Source organism: Pteropus medius, unplaced genomic scaffold (genome assembly GCF_902729225.1).
Source record: "Pteropus medius unplaced genomic scaffold, Ma_sr-lr_union100, whole genome shotgun sequence".
Lineage (NCBI taxonomy): Eukaryota > Metazoa > Chordata > Mammalia > Chiroptera > Pteropodidae > Pteropus > Pteropus medius.
The window spans coordinates 20643516-20660408 of NW_024351073.1; the positions used below are offsets into that span (position 1 = coordinate 20643516).

Genomic DNA, 16893 nt, shown 5'->3' on the forward strand with positions numbered 1-16893 from the left:
TTATCATCAAATAATTTTCCATTATAAGGATATAGCGCATTTCGTTTATTCTTTACTTGATAGCCATTTGAGTTGTTTCCACATTTTGGCTATTGTGAATAATGCCGCTCTGAGCATTCGTGTATAAGTTTGTGTGTGGACATAACGTTTTCAGTTGTCTTGGCTGTACACGTGGGAGTCAGATGGTCACCAGGAGCCTAACATTTTAAGAAACCACCTAAGACATAATTTTAGATATTTTGTGGCTAGATCTGTAATAGCACTGGATAAATGACCTCCGGGTGTTGACACAGAACCTTCTATACAGAAAGGCTGCTCTGTGGAGATCTACGAGAGGAATTGCTCAGTATATTGAGATGAATAAGACAGCGCTCAGGGGGTGCTGGATCAAATGAGCATATCCTCCTCCCAGTGAGAAGGGAGACAGGCACCCGGACTCCCAGGGGCTTAATGCAGAGAGCAGAAATCCACAGAAACACCCAGCGGTGGCTGGTTGGGGTGGGGGCTCTGGCGAGGTTCTGGGGAAGAGCGCAGCTTTACAGCTGAAATAATATTTGCCTCCACCTCCAAAAAGACTTTGCAGCAGGGAGTGGGGAACAGCGTGGGGTTAAGCCTAGCTGTGGGAAAGTGCTTGGTGTACTTGGCAATGGTGAAAGGAGGGTGAGAGTCGAGGAGACAGGCCCAGGAGGGTAAACTGAGGCTTGACTTTAGTGCCAAGGAGTTTGAACTTGAACCTACAAGCACTTTCTTCCCAGAGAATTCTTGGAATTAGCCCAAATTGCAGACGTGGTCAGATGTCTGCATGGCCCTGGTTCTCATCTGAGTGTCCCTCCTTATTGCCCGAGTGTGGCAGGTTTGGCAGCCTGTGGCGGCAGAAGGCCAAGCCTGAGCTGCATGCACGAGGGTTATTATCCTGGCCTTTCTCTGTGCTTTCTGCTCCAGGGACCTACCAGCATGCCAGCTCTAGTTTGCATTTCTGTTCAGGTTTGCCCACATCCTCTTGGAAATTGGATCCTTTAATTCTATAACATTTTGAAATGTTTAGACATCAGAAAACCCGAGGGAGTTGACATACAATTAGATAATAATAGTGCATTTTAAAATAGCTAACAGATTCCACATTACTTTTCTCTTGCTCGAGGGTTAAAATCCCCATAAAAACCACAGGGTCAGATTTCTCTGACTCACCTATAAATGGTTTCTGATAGTTTTAAAATAAAGATTAATTACATCAAAGCTGAAATGAATGTGAGCTTCTGATCCAAAATATATTGTTAGCGTAATCTTATTCCCTTTATGGTTTTAGAGCCAAGGGCTAATTTAATTAATGTTTAGATGAGCATTAATAATAGTGTGGTGCATTGTGACCGTCATGGCCCCCCAGCGAATGGTGTCCTTCTGTCCTTGCTCCTTTGCAAGGTGACTTTGCCACTCCTCCTTAAATCAAGAGGTGTGACTGATTTCTTCACTCCGTGACTCTGGGCTTGCTTTGACCCATAGAATGCAGCAGGAGTGCCATTGTGCGACTCTGAGACGAGCCTTAAGAGATATTGTAAATTTCATTCTCAATTTCTTGGAATCCCCAGGGACCGCGTGCAGAGATAAGCTCAGTGGTTATAGTCCAAGGCCCCAGACCTGTGAATAGGGCCAACTTAGAACTTTCACGGTCAGCATTTCCACCAGCCCTCTGAACCCGGGGGAGACCCGCAGAAACTTGAGGAATCGATACATTGTTGCTTTAAGCCACGAAATTTTAGGGACGTTTGTTACGCAGCGATAGATACCTAACACGAATAATACGCTAAATAGTAACAGAATGGAGTCTTTTTCTATAAAAACAAACCATCTCTAAAACTGAATGAGACATTTCCTCATTTTTCAGAGCAGTTAAGAGATTTTCACCTTTGAAATAAAGAAACAGAGTTGTTCGAGAAAGTCTGTGAATCTAGATTTAAATGTCAAAACATAATAACGTTTACTGCCGCGTCCTCTTTCTACCCTACTGCGTGACAAGGTCCGGAGATGGGGACAGAGGCTTCAAGGAATGCATCGTCAAGAATGAGGACGTGGCATGTGTTTAGGGATAATTGGTTTCTTAGAAATGATCCTATTAATAGGGGGAATTTGGGTAGCACAAATTCTAGTAAGTGTAAACGCTATACAAATGGATTTCCTCAAAATTGGCTCTGAGGAAAACATAGTAAATTCCCCGCGTATGGAATCAGCTCTGGTCACCCTGACGTGTCCAGAATGCATAAACCCTTTATTTGAACAATTATTAAGGGAAATTCCTTTTGATGCGCCTCTTAAAGATATTATGAATAAATTATAACAAGCTGAATTACTAGAACCAGTTTATACTCCTGTTCCCACGCAGTTAGTAGAAAAATTAGTAAAGGATAAGAAATTTACTCATAAGCCTGTGCCTACTATGGAAGGGCCTCCTTTTGTGGCCTACTGGATAAATGGAAAACTCTGGTATCCACCTAGCGGGGCTAATAGTATGAAAAGATTACCTGATCTTCCTTTGCCTTATACAGGAGCTTATAATAAAGATAGTATACATATAGTGAATAAAGATGGAATTCATGTGCCTTATAGTAGTTTAAGTTTCATAGAAAGGCTGGCTAGGTCAGGATCTCCTTGGTGCTTAAAAACAAAGGAACAGAAACTTAGCTTATGAAAGCGGCTTTGTAAAACTGATTTTTATAAATATTTTCCTCATTACTGCACCTAGGAAACTTTTGAACAGCTATGAGAAAGGTTCAGCTTGAACTTTAGATATAGCATAAATCAAATAGCATTTAAAAGATTTCTTCAGGCAGAAAGAAGAACAATGTCTGCCCACAAGCCAATGCTTGCTGTTATGAATACATCTATCTATCACCTTTACTTAGGTCAAACTGTATCTTACGTAATAGATATAAGAATTAAAAGTTTAGATTGATCCTTCAGGTAGTTCTGTTCTAATGATTGAGAGAAAAATGTACTAGTTAATCATGAACATTAAGAATAATATACTCCATAAGATTTTTCTGCTTCGCCTAACCACAGAAATTTAACTCCCTGCTACCTTAACTACAAAGTATAATCAAATGCCAAAATAAAAAGTATAAAAGTTGTACTCAATCACAATAAAACAGAACAGTGTCACACCGCCTCTGAGTTGTGTAGTCAACTGTCTCCCGCGCCGACGCCTTGCCCGCCTTCGGGGCCCCCTGGATCCTGTCGTGGCTGGACCACGGCAGTTTACCAATTAAAAAGAACTGAGGAGTTTTATTATTCAGACTAAGAGCTAGTTAGGGAGAAAGAAAATTGATAAACGGGTTCATTGATTGCTTCTCATTTTGTCCCTTACTGGCGTTTTGCTTGATTCTAACTGGAAGGAGTTTGACCCTGTCTTCCTGTGCACTTGATTTTGAATCAGCAAAATTGAAAGACTAATATTTCTTTCACAGCTGCTCTGGCCACATAGGTATACGCTGTGCACTCACCCTGACATCACAAGCTTTCTTGCAGGAATTTAAATGAAAACTTATCTCCCAATGTCAGATTTCAGGAAGGACCTCTTTGCTCTTTTATTGAAAAAGAAACATGTGACTGGGCAACACTCCTTTCATGGATTCTCTTGAAATTAAGGCATTTGATAACAGAATTTATTTCTCTGTCAGAAAACTGGGCAACAAACACTAGAGAAAAAGCATGAGTTATGTGCAGTTACTGTTTAGACTTCTTTGATACTCATCTCTTTATACATTTTAAATTATTTTAAATTTACATGCTGTTAATTTGGGTGCACAGTTCTGTGTATTTTAACGTGTATGTATGTACGTGTATCCACCAACACAAGCAGGGCCAAAAACGTTCCCCCCACCCCAAAAACTCCCTCATGTGCCTTTTGTTGTCAAACACTCTCCCAACCCTCAGGCCCTGGCACCCACTGTTCTTTCTCTCTTCCTAGTTTTGCCTTTCCAGAAGGTCATATAAATGCAATCATGTAGGTTGTAACTTTTTAAGACTGATTTCTTTCGTGTATCCATCTATGTTTCTGGGTGTATAACTAATTTGTTCCTTTTTATATCTGAGTAGTATTCCATTGTATAAATGTATCACCATTTGTTTATCCACTCACTCACTGAAAGATGCTTAGGTTGCTTCTAGTTTGGGGAAGTTACGAATAGAGTTCCTATAAACGTCTCTTCATTTTAATTCATAAAACTGTAATGCTGTTTATTTCAAAACTACTTTATCAGCAGAAATATTAAGCTTTTGATACTTGATATCGATTGAAAGCATTTATTCTAGTAGCTTTGGGGGGCTTAATGAGCATTTCCTTTGCATTATCATTTTCATCAGATAAATATCTTTTACAAAGTAACTACTGTGACTTTATATGACCCCACAAACCATGACAACTCAAGACAAGGTAAAATCAAATCCATGTAATAGATGCAAATACAGTTAAGCAGTGGTTTAGAGCAGGGAAATTTTACACATGATCTGAAGATGGAGAGATGAAAATAAAATTTTGTTTTAATTTGATGCATTTTGGTTTGACATCAGAAAGTACTCAACATGTTGGCAACTAGAGATGAACAAGAAATGGCATGAACTTGTCAATATGTTTTTGGCATCCTCGGGGGTAATTTTGGGTACAGAAAGAACTGTCAGATGTTTATTTTGGCTTTACATTTGAATTTTCAATATATGAAAGTTACAAATACTAAATCTTTTATCTTCTTATTAAAGTTGAGGTTAAAGATCTCGTTTTTCTTATACATCTAGCAACTCTATGGCATCATCTTTGGATAAAACTTGATCCCATTTACTAACTTAGTTAATTAACCATCTTCAAATCTTTTTTACTGTATTTTTAAGTGGAAGATAACTGATTTCCCTTCAAAGTATTTTCATTGTCTGAATTAACACAGCAACAAAAAATTCCTGAATGTTAAGTAATTAAGGGAATCTGATAAATTTACAAAAGAAGCAAAATTTAAGTTCTCTTAGTCATCTCTACATGGCGAATAAGCTTAGTAAGACTTTATCCTTGAATCACAAGTCTAAATTAGTATTTAGTTGCACATTTTAAATTGCTGTTACACAGCTGAACGTCCAATAGGTCAAATTCTCTCTCTGTCTTTTTTTTTAGGTCAAATTCTCTTAACTCTTCCGAGAACATAAAGTATCAAATATGTACATATCTCATTTAATAAATTTCATATTAATAATATGGTTTTGATTCTCACGAAGTTTTTGATATTTAATTCTAAATTATAAATCTTTCCTAAGAGATATTTATCTACAGGTGGAGATAGCTACCATGCCAGTTAACTGAGGTTACTCAGGCCAGGGGCTCCAGGTGTTGTGCCCGCCAGCCCCCGATAGACACACAGACCACCAGAAAACAGTGAGTTATAGGAAACACACTCTTTATTCAGCCAACTGGGTCTGCCAGGGGTACGCAGACCCCAAATTAAGCAGCCCTGAAAGGTAGAGGTACAGGGTTTTTAAGCCCTAAATCCCATTCCTCATTCTGTCTTAACACAAAAGTCTATTTTTCTTCTATGTACTAACTGCCAACCCACAGGTAGGTTGTGCAAGTGGGGGTACAGAAGCAGGAAGCTTATTGTTAGAATGTTATGTTCCCTTGGGTGATAACCTATGTTCCCATGGTCGATAGCCAAGCAATAATTTTCCAGCCAGCACATTCCCCACTGGCCGTAGCAGAAAATCAAATCCTTGATTCTTCATGCGGAATTTGCTCATAGCCTCTATTTCGTAATACTAAAATTTAATAGAATCATTTCTCTTCCTTATATATGCAAACAAGAAATTGAGGAAACATGGGCTAAAAGTTAACAAGAGGAGGAGGATTAAAGGTTCAGCTACAGCAGATAGGAGGGGTTTTAGCCATGGTGACCAACTGAACATCCTATGAAACCAGTTATTTGATTCTAGTCTTTGTTTTTCCCTGGCATCTAAATTTCTCTGTACTAGTAGTAAACTTTCTCTAATTATTCCAGAGTTATTGGCATAGAAGCAACAGGTTTCACCTAGAGCCATACATAATCTGTCTTATTCTAAGAATAATAAATCTAAATCTCTTTTATTTTGGAGGACTACTTCTGCTAGTGATTCGACTTGAAGTTCTAGCCTGCTGAGGTCAGTTAAGTTTAGGGGAGTTCCTATCCTGACATAGTAATGGGGTTTTGGGTTTAGGGACAATCAGCAATCTTGTCCTATGCCCGGGGTGGTCTTATTTAAGACCTTGTGTATTGTCGTTAGCAAAGTTATTAAGGCTCCTTCTGGTTTTGGTTGTGGCTGGTCAAATGCCTGGGCTAAAGTGATAAAAAGGAAGAAACAAAGGGTTATACTTATGTATGCTTGAGTCTCAGTCTGAAGGGCCCGTCTTCCTGAGCTGTCCACTCTCGTGCTGCCTTCACGTGGGAGTGATGAATCCATGATGGGATGCCGTCTACTTTAACTGCAGTGGGCATCGTCAGGTAGACAGTGAAGGGTCCTTTCCATTTGGGTTCTAGTCCCTTGGAAGTGAACTTCCGGATCCACACAGAGTCCCCAGGCTGAAACTGATGGGGAAGTCTGTCCCCTGGGGCTGAGTGGGCAGCACGAACCTGGGACCATATCTCCTTCTGTACACTTTGAAGGGCCTGTAAAGACTTAAGTAAGACGAGGTTACGTAGTTCTGCCTTTTTCTCATCTTCTATTCTAGGTACTAAAGGTGGGGGTTTTCCAAAGAAAATTTCAAATGGGGTGAATCCATTAATATATGGCGTACACCTGGCTCGGAGAAGAGCAAAGGGGAGAAGTTCTACCCAGGTCCCACCAGTTTCTAATCCTAATTTGACTAATGTCTTTTTTAGGGTCTGATTCATTCGCTCTACTTGGCCTGAACTTTGGAGCCGGTAGGCGCAGTGGGGTTTCCATCACGAATTGAGGTAGCTAGCCAATTGCTGTTTTACCTTTGCTGTGAAGGCTGGCCCGTCATCCGACCCTAAAGTTCTAGGGAGACCAAATCCAGGGAGGATTTCTTGTAGTGGTTTCTTAGTAACTGCTAAGACAGTCTCTTTCCTGGTAGGGAAGGCCTCTCCCCATCCTGAAAAGGTGTCTATAAAAACAAGTAAATATTTGTAGCCCCCCATAGTCGAGATTACCTCAGTGAAATCTACTTCCCAGTGGTCCCCCGGATAAGTTCCTCTTTCCCTATGCACAGGTTCTTTTATCTTCCCCTTCTTTGGATTAACTTGGGCACAAGCCGGGCATTGTGAGGCCATCTCCTCTGCAGTTCTTCTCCCTTCTAACAAGTGAAAGTAGGGGTCTAAAGCTTGGAGCATCTTAGTTCACCCTAGGTGTGTGGTCTGGTGTAGTTGGTGGAGGAGAGTCCTTCCAAGGGCTGCGAGAGCCCGATTTTTCCATCTGGGGTCGTCCACCACCCCTGTTGGTTCCTACTGGCTCCCTTATCTTGAAAATATATGTTCTCTTCCACTGTATAGATCGGAGATCGAGGCAGTTCTGGGTAAGGGACAACAGTCAGTAGATGTGGTGGGGGCCCCACTGGCCGTGTGGCCGCCGTTCTTGTCTCTGCATTGGCTGGTCGGTTTCCCTCAGCCTCGGGACTATTCCCTTTTTGATGCCCTTTACAAAGGACAATAGCAGGAGCCTTAGGCATCTATATGGCTTCAAGTAAGGCTAAGATCTCTCCCTTGTTCTTGATGTCTTTCCCAGCTGGAGTCAGAAGCCCTCTTTCCTTGTAGATGGCTCCGTGTACACGTGCAGTGACAAAGGCATATCAGTTGTCAGTGTATATTGTGACTGCTTTATCCTTTCCCCATCTTAGTGCCTCTGTGAGGGCGATGAGTTCTGCCTTTTGAGCAGAAGTCCTGTGAGGAAGAGCTTGTGACCAGATGGTGCCAGTTAGAGTTACGACCGCTGCCCCAGCATACCTCCTTCCTTCCTGCATGAAGCTCCTCCCGGCCGTGAAAGGAACTTCATCGGCCTCAGGCAGAGAGGAGTCTTTGAGGTCTGGCGTGAGGAACACACAGCATCAGTGAAATCTGTGCAGTCATGAACGGGGGTCTCGGAGTCTGGGTCTGGCAACGGATTGGCTGGGTTGATGACAGTAGCTTTGGATTTTAGGCATACGTTTGGGGTCATCCGGTGGCACTCTGTTGTTGAACACCTTCTGGGCTATCTCAGCAAGCTGGGACAGGTTCATCCCTGCAAAATCTTCTAATTTTTTGTAATTTATGCCGGATATCAGGGGCTGCCTGAGTAGCGAAGGCTATATTAATTGCCTGCTGGTTCTCAGGCGCCTAAGGACCAATGTGGGGGTGGGGCGGGGTACGCCTCATTCAAGAAACGCTCCAGGACATTCCTGAGGTCCCTGTATAACTTCAGTTACCTTAGAAAGGTTAGTTGGCTGACGAGCAGCCACCCTAATTCCCCCAATTAGAATCTGGTGGTACCGTCTAATGCCGTTCTCCCTGTCTGAGAATTGTGTCCCCCGTCTGGGCGGGTGGAGGGAAATTCCTCCTCGATCTGTTCCCGCTTCCTCAGCTCTCCTCCCTCCCGCAGCTGTCTTTTGTGTTTCAGTCCGAATGCATCCGCGTTCTTCCTCGGTGAAGGGGGTAATTAAAAGCTGTTGGCAATCCTCCCAGGTGAGGCAGTGAGTCTGAAACACTTTCTAAGAGTCCCATTAATGCCTGGGGTTTCTCAGAGAAAGGCAGATTCTGTGCCTTCCAGTTGTACAGGTCACTAGTCGAGAAAGGCACATAAACCATAAAGATGCCCCTAGGGTAGTGCTTCTCGCAAGGGGAGGATGGCCGGGGTGGTGGTATCGGCTGGCGCCCCTCCCGGAGCGGGGGCAGGAGGCCCATAGGGGTTACCTGCCCGCGTCTGAGGAAGTGAGGCGGTGCTATTTGGCTTTGTTGTCCTGGATTATAGGGTGGGGGAAAGTCACTGTCCTCTGGTGGAGATTGGAGAACTGAGGGACTGGGCTGTCTTGGAGATTCAGTTGCTGCGTGTTTTGGGGTGTTCACAACTAAGACTTGCGCCCCTAGAGAAAGGGCATACCGGCAGAGCCAAGGAGAGGGTGTCTGAACAAGGTTTAACCATTGATTGATGTAGGAAAACTGATCGAGATGTCCCGGGTCTCCGATGACAATCTTCCAAATATTCCTCACTAAACCCCCGTCAAAAAAAAACCCTCCCGGGACCAGTTTACATCAAAAGACAGCCACTCAACTTCACACAATGTTCTTAGTCTGCCTGGAGAAAACTTTATGCCATAGTCAGCTCCCTCTACAAACCCTTCTTTGAAATGTCGCAGGAGACAACCCAAGGGTGTCTTTTGTGAACTCGGGCTTCCCCCCATCACTTCCACAGAAAACACAAAACAGACACTCAGACAAGAACAATTACTGGGGTGTAGGTGGACCCAGAGAAGTCCACCACCTACGACCTAGACAAGACCAAAGACAATAGACAGAACCTGAAAACAGGGCACAGGAGGCGGCGTCCCGCGGCCTGGCCACGATCCAGGAGATATGACTGCGTCCAGTCTCTCCACGGACCTCCGATGACCGGTCAACAGAAACAGGAACAGAAAGGTACCTTTTATCCAGACATCGAGGCCTCAGAGATTCCCGCCGGGACCAGGAACAAAGAGTGTGTCCTAAAGGTTGCGTCCTTGACGATTGTACTGACCCCGTCACGGCATTCAAGGGCCCTGGAACATCTCAGGTTGGCCACCCCTTTGAATCCGCAATAGGGACAGCAATCGCCTCAGAGGCCGGTCCGGTCTTAGATCCCAGGGCCACTCCCTGAGATCTCGCTGGGGCCTCCAAATGTTGTGGCCGCCAGCCCCCGATAGACACACGGACCACCAGAAATCAGTGAGTTATGGGAAACATACTCTTCATTCAGCCAGCTGGGTCTGCCAGGGGTACGCAGACCCCAAATTAAGCAGCCCTGAAATGTAGAGGTACAGGGTTTTTAAGCCCTAAACCCCATTCCTCATTCTGTCTGAACACAAAAGTCTATTTTTCTTCTATTTACTAACTGTCAACCCCTAGGTCGGTTGTGCAAGCGGGGGGTACAGAAGCAGGAAGCTTATTGTTAGAATGTTATGTTCCCATGGGCGATGGCCAAGCTGTAATTTTCCAGCCAGCACCCAGGCGAACCTGAGTCCTGATGCGGACAAGACCTTGAGTGCATCTCTCAGTGCCTGACAGTCACGCACGCACAGCCCTTTCTACGATTGTTGTATCAATGACTCCATGACCTCAGGAAGGTATGTGTCGCCGTAGCTTGTATCTTATGCTCCAGTTGCACGTGTTGCTCATTCGAACACTGTTTACCTTAACGCGGATCCTAAAACATGTAAACGCCTGTTCCTTTTCACACGAAAGAATCTTAAACTTGGAATCTTGCTTTCTCTTATCTTTTCAGACCGCATGCAACTTTCATGGGTGTTTAAAATACCCATGAATCCTCCGGTTGAATTCTGGGTATCATATAGGTACCAATTTATGGGGTCATTCCACTAGCATGCTGAGAAGCCTGCATGAGGTATGAGGTCCATGTCCCAAAACTCAGGCCTTGTATATGTGACCTTACTTGAAAAAAAAAAATCTTTCGTAGATGTAATGAAGTTAAGGATCTTGGGATGAGATCTTCTTGGATGCTCTGGGTGAGCCCTAAATCCAACAAACGTCTTTGAGAGGGATGGACAGCAGAGGAGATGCAGACACAGAGGAGGCCGTGCGAAGACAGAGGCAGAGACTAAGGAGCTGTGCGGCCACAAGCCAAGGAGTAGTCACAGCCTCCAGGAGCTGGAAGACACAAGGACGGATTCTTCTCTAGTGTCCTCAGAGGGAACGGCCCGCCAGGACTGGGAGAGAATACAGTTCTGTTATTTTAAGCCAGCACATTTGTGGTATTTGCATTGGCAGCCCCAGGAAATGAATGCAGGTATGTCCAGGGATGCTCCTGGGTGAGAGATAGGTTTAGGCATGTGTATGAAGACTTTTAAGTTGCAAGTATGGAAACGCAGTGACACTATCTTACGCATAAAATGGGCACTTGTTGGAAAGATGAAGTTTACTAGTACTGAAGGTCAGGAAAGAATCTGGGCCTCGGAAAGGGATGGGAACCAGGACCTCGAAGGCTGGCAGGACCTTCTCTGTTTATCTCTGCGTCTGCTTCATTTTTCTTTTTCTCACTTTAGACCTGCTTCCCTAGAGAATATGGCTACTCCACAGCTCTTGATTTTACGTATTACTATTCCAGCCACACAGAACAACAGCCTAGATTTCACTCGCTCTCAAACCAAAGCCTTGATCGGGTCAGGAGCCCTGGTTTGGTCTACGATGGCCCTCGGGGCAGGGTCTTGCAATCTAAACATGGCTGCAAGTGCTTACGTCTGTGCATCAGGAGGCTGATTTTCTGAGAAAAGCAGGTGCTGAACAATGTCTACTTGTTCAATGTCGGTCGCGGTCTTGTTTGGCTGTGTTGTGTAACAGTTAGTGAGTGCCACTCCAAAAATCCTGCATTCCCAGGAGAAGCTTTTCCTGTGGTGGCGGCAGAAGCACAGGAGGGCGGGCCCAGATGCAAACATGCTTCACGAAGCCTTTAGCTGCATCGTGTGTGCTAACATCCCATTGGCCAAAGCAAGTCACATATCCGAGCCCAGCATCAGTAGAGCAGGGAAGTACACGTCCTCTTCTTACGGAGGTCGAGTGGGTGGAAGAGAACTTTTTGAACAATAATCTACCACGTGGTAGCAAATTTTTAGCAATCGAACCAAGTAGTCACACTTAACACCACTCAGTGCAGGACATCTAACATGAAACCTCCTGATATATGAGAACACGAAGTCCCTAACACAAGCTGCAGAGCCACTTGCCAAAACGTTTAACTGGGCCCTCATTAAGCCTCTAAACGTAACTTCCTGTTCCAGGAAATACAAGGGATAGGAGAGGAATAAGTTAAATGGACACTATATCAGTTATCTGTTACTGAGTAACAAAAGGCCCCGAAAGTTAGTTACTTGACAGTGAATAGTATCTCAGACGGTGGTCCAAGGGAAAACAAGGACAAGGGCACAATGCCTTGTATGGCCTCATCTCAGAAGGCACAGCTGGCACTTTGGGCGCACACTGTTTATTAAAAATGAGTCACTAAGCACAGCCCGCACGCAAGAGGAAGCTCTGCCTTTTGAATAGGGAGAATCAAAGAATTTGTGGACATAATTTTAATATCACCACTAGGGCGATTTTAAATTAAAAGAGATAAATAAACCAAGAGCAATTTGGATCCTGGATTTAAAAAAAAAAAAATCCATAAAAGTCATTTTGGGGACAATTGGGGAAACCTGACTATAAACTTAGATGAATTAGGGAATTATTGATGATTTTCATAGGTGTGATTGTGGTGATGTGGAGGAAGCTCCTTCTCCTTAGAGGATGAAGGGAGAAGTAATTAGCAGTGACGTGTCATGATGTTTGCAACTTATTTTCAAATAGGTCAGGAAAAAAAAGAGATAAAGTAAATGAGGCAAAATATTAACACTTGAACCTCAGTGGGGAGTAAAAATGCGTTCATTGCACTAATTCTTAACTTTGTCATACTTTCAAATTTAAAAAGAGATAAGTATATTAGGATAATTTGGGGTCCAATTCAGGGAAAAATTCTCAAATTCAAGGCTGAGGAATTGGGTCGTCCTCCTTGGTTTGCCCATAAGGAAAATGAGAACCTAGACTTCCAAGTAAATGCTCTTCTTTTATTTCATATTCCCGTGTCACATGTGCTTCACAGAACTCTCCTCTCGAAGGAGACGCAGGCAGTGCACGCACATACCTGGTGCGTCTGTGGGACGCCCTCTGCTGAACCAGGAAACAGCCACGTCGAAGACATTTAGACCCAGGGGAGAAGCGGAACGAATCAGAAACTGGTGTTGAGAAGAAAAGCCAATGCACTGTACAGAAAGCACAACTTCCAGGACCAGCCGTGAAAGTCTGAGGAGAAAGATGGGCGAGCTATGTACCATAGAGGAGGGGACTGAGAGCCCCTCAAATGTCCTGCCCAGGTATCACGGGAACCACCAAGTGCCGGCAGACTCCTGGAGGAACAGCGGACAAGAACTGTGTCTGAGGTCAGCCACAGAAGGAAGACCCCAGGATTATGCCTTCAAAAGCGAGCCCACACCCCTGCCTGAGAGTACCCGAGGGAATCCTATGTGTTAGACTTCGAGGTTGATGATAAAATGAATAAATTAGCAAAACATTATTTCAACATCTCATAACGATTTAATAAATCTTATTGACACAAAACCGTCATTCATTTAATAACATGTGGAATTCGTTTCAGCCACTAGATATTAATTTTAAAATCACATTGGATTGAAATAAGCAGATAAGGTCCAGATGTGGGACTTTCTATAGGATAATGACACAATGGGAAAACTATTCTAGAGAGCATTAAGAAAAAAGAGAATCTCAAAACTTGGAAATAGAAACTGATGACTTAATGCCCTGTCCTGTCAACATCATGCTGGGGCACTTCCTAACACTCTGGGGCAATGCCCCTCTATTTCAGACTGTTTAAGATTAATTATTATATTTTATAATTCTCTGAGGGAACATGATTACATATACAGAATTGATAGTGATACAAACAATTCTTATCTGATAGCAGTTGATATCGATTTTGTCTGGTAGAGATGTAAATGATTTCCGCCAGCAAAAATCAAGATTCCGATTATCAGTTTCATTGCCTTGGAGATTATTAACCAGTTTTTTTAAACTTTAACTTAGCAGTTATTTTCCAATGCCTATATGTACTCAAGGTTTCTTTTTAACCAACTTAGCTATCCTGGCTGCTTCCTCCTTTAGTGAGTTAATGAAATATTTGCTACCTAGTTTCTTTATGTTTGTGGGAGACTCCAGTCTTACCTTTTTAAAAATTCTCCTTTGGACAGAGACTTGAAAAACATAACATTAAATGTGGTAGGTGGACCTTATTTGGATCTCGTCCTCCAACCAATCGGTTGTAAAGACATTTTTGGGGAGATGGAGAACATTTGTCAGATGGTCTAAGTATTAGATGCTATCGAGAAATAATTGTTAATTTTGTTAGATGTGAAGATGGCACTGTGGTACGTAGGACAATTATATACCTATGTTTACCCAGTCTTGTGTAACAAATTACTCCAAATCACTGTAGTATTTTACATATAGGCTTTATTATTATTTAGGTATGGCAAGTTCAACAGATCAGGAGATGACTACCATTGAAGAGACTGCTATACTCACACATCCCAAGCAAAAGGGGCGTGCCATGCCACAGGTGGGCCACATAGGAAGCCCGAGCCAGTCCAGACGCAGAGAGAGTAAGGGGAAGTCGATAGCTTACTGGTTCAAGAATCTTGTAGAAACCAGCTACTTACTTTTCTGCATGGACTCTGACCTGCCCTTGCCAGGAATCCCTGCCCTGTACGCAAGACTCTTCACCCCCTACAGCTGCATTCGAAGGCTGGGGGAGGGGTCAGCAACCAGCCCCATAAATGGTAAAAACGAACTGGAATAGGTTCTCGCTCAGGTATTATTTTGAGATGTTTTGAAATACACTAGCGCTCTTTCTGATTCTGATTCAAAATTTCTTTGTTTTTTTTTAGCATCCCCCAAACCCCTGATTTTGATCCAGATTTTCTTTAGAGGAGCAGTTTCATGGAATACTTTTCCTGACCTTGCCTTCAAGGTAACGACGTTGCAGTGGAGCCAGCAGTTCGATTAAACTTTGCCTTTGCTCTGTTTGTTAGTTCAGCTTGGGTTCATCTTGGTCCCTGGGATTTAGTTCATTCTTTCATAACGAAAAATAAAACAACAACTTTGGACTGCTGAATCATAGCTCTTAAATTTATTAACGAACTCCATGAAATCCTAGTGTTCTCTTCTTACATTAAGAGTTTCTATAAATATGTAATTTTCAATCTTTTTTTTTTTTTTTTGGATCCTGGGTGAAATATTAACTAGTGTGATGAATTTTCCAAAGAAGTTTGGAACGAAAATTGGCGAAGCTGCAAAACTGTCATTTTGGGTGTTGCAAGCAGTTTTTGTGTTTTAGGATAGAAACAAGAATTTACACATAGGACTGGTCCTCAGTTTTTTCTGGGTGATGACACTCTGGTGACTTCTTTGAATTATTCAGATGTAAAAAGAAAAAACACACTTATCCACTATTTTGGAAATATCCAGAGGCGGGAAAATAATTTGGTTGCGAGTGTTTCAGAACAGGCTGTGAAGCGATGTGTCGAATATTAAATCTGTGTCTTTCCAGCAGGACGACCTTTGTGGCGGGGAGGACGGGAGAGTCCCTGCCGTGGTGCGATGGTTCGGAAATGCATTTATTTGGCTAGGTTGACCTGTTCCCCCCAGAATTCCCTTTTCTTGCATCTTTCCAGTATGAACTACAAAGAATATTCTGTCCTGAAAGTTGTCCCTGCCCTCCATCTTGCTGAACCTTTACCATGAGATCATGGAAGGCTGACATTGACATGGCCTGTACCGAGTATCTAGTTCAAATTGAGTCTTAAACTTGGTCCATCATAAAAGTCATCTGGGGAGGTTTTTTTTGAAATACAGATCCCCCAATGCACCAGTGAAGTTTTTGGTTTGGTAGGTCTGAGCCTAGGACATATGAGGTTTATAAGTTCTCTTGGTGGTTTTGATGGTAGCCAAGTGAGTCTGCTAGTCACTGTGATTCTGGTCTAGTGGCTCTCCATGTGTGGTCCTTGGACTGGGAGCATCCGTATCATCACCTGGAATCTCGCTGGACACGCAGCTTCCCGGGGTCTGCCCTGGACCAAGGCTCTGTGGTTGGGGTCCAGAATTCTGTGGCTTAAGAAGCCCTCCAGAGGACTCTGAGGCATACTAAAGTTCGAAACAAAATCTTACCTAATCCTTCATTTTATCATTAAGGAAACTGAATCTGAAAAGAAGGGACATGTCTCGGGGTTAACGAAAATTGATGGGGATAGGAGGCAGACACCCCATTGAGCCCCAGTGTTTTGAGAGGAGTATACTCACAGCCTCTGTCTTGAGAAACTATCTGTGTGATTGCTATCCGTGTGAAAACAAGGCTCATCAACTGGGAGATGATGATACATGATCCCGGCCCCATAAGAATGTCCAGGCATGTAGAGAATCTTTAGGAGAGTTTATTTGAACCAAACTGATGACATATGTCGGGGAGCAAGGTCTCAAACGTTTCATAGAATAACAGTTTTGCAAGGTTTTTTTCTTTCTTTTTTTTTTTTATGCATTTAAAATTCAGAAAGGAATGTAAAGAAGATTACTTGCAGGTGGAAGAAAGCAGGAAGCAGGGCCGGGATTGGATTACGAGATTATGTGGTCTCTTGAGGGTTAATACCCTAATCAAGGGGTCTTACTCTGGCTCCTCAAAGGTGTGTTAACCTGGATACACAAGAACAATGCGCAGGGGCTGCCTTCAAAGCGTTTACTGAAGAAGGTATAGGCCTTGGCGACCACCCACCAAGACCTGCTGGGTAGGCATTTATGATCAGATCACCCGTGAGGTTATTTTCCATAAAACCCCTTTTTATCGTCCACAGAAGGATCTAAATTCATAAGTTTCTCCCACTGGGGCCCTAAGGTTTTTGATCGAATCCTTACGGCGTCAGAACGTTGCTCTTCCTTTTCCTGCTGTTGCTTTTCCTAATCACATTTCTTCTTGTTTTCTTTCTTAAGCTTCTGTAGCTAATTGAATTGACTATGTGGACAAAAAAGAAGCCACATGCTAAACCCGACAAGCTGAGGGGAGGCCCCTCGGGAGGACCTTACAAACTCAGAGATG

At 43.3% G+C, this 16893-nt stretch overlaps 1 long non-coding RNA gene across 1 annotated transcript; it reads left to right on the forward strand.

The window, feature by feature from the left end:
- Nucleotides 1–13889: 13889 nt before the first annotated feature.
- On the forward strand, nt 13890–16893 carry LOC120586281 (uncharacterized). Its single transcript, XR_005648676.1, has 3 exons — nt 13890–14027; nt 14696–14778; nt 16788–16893. It is a non-coding gene; the product is annotated as an uncharacterized LOC120586281 (long non-coding RNA).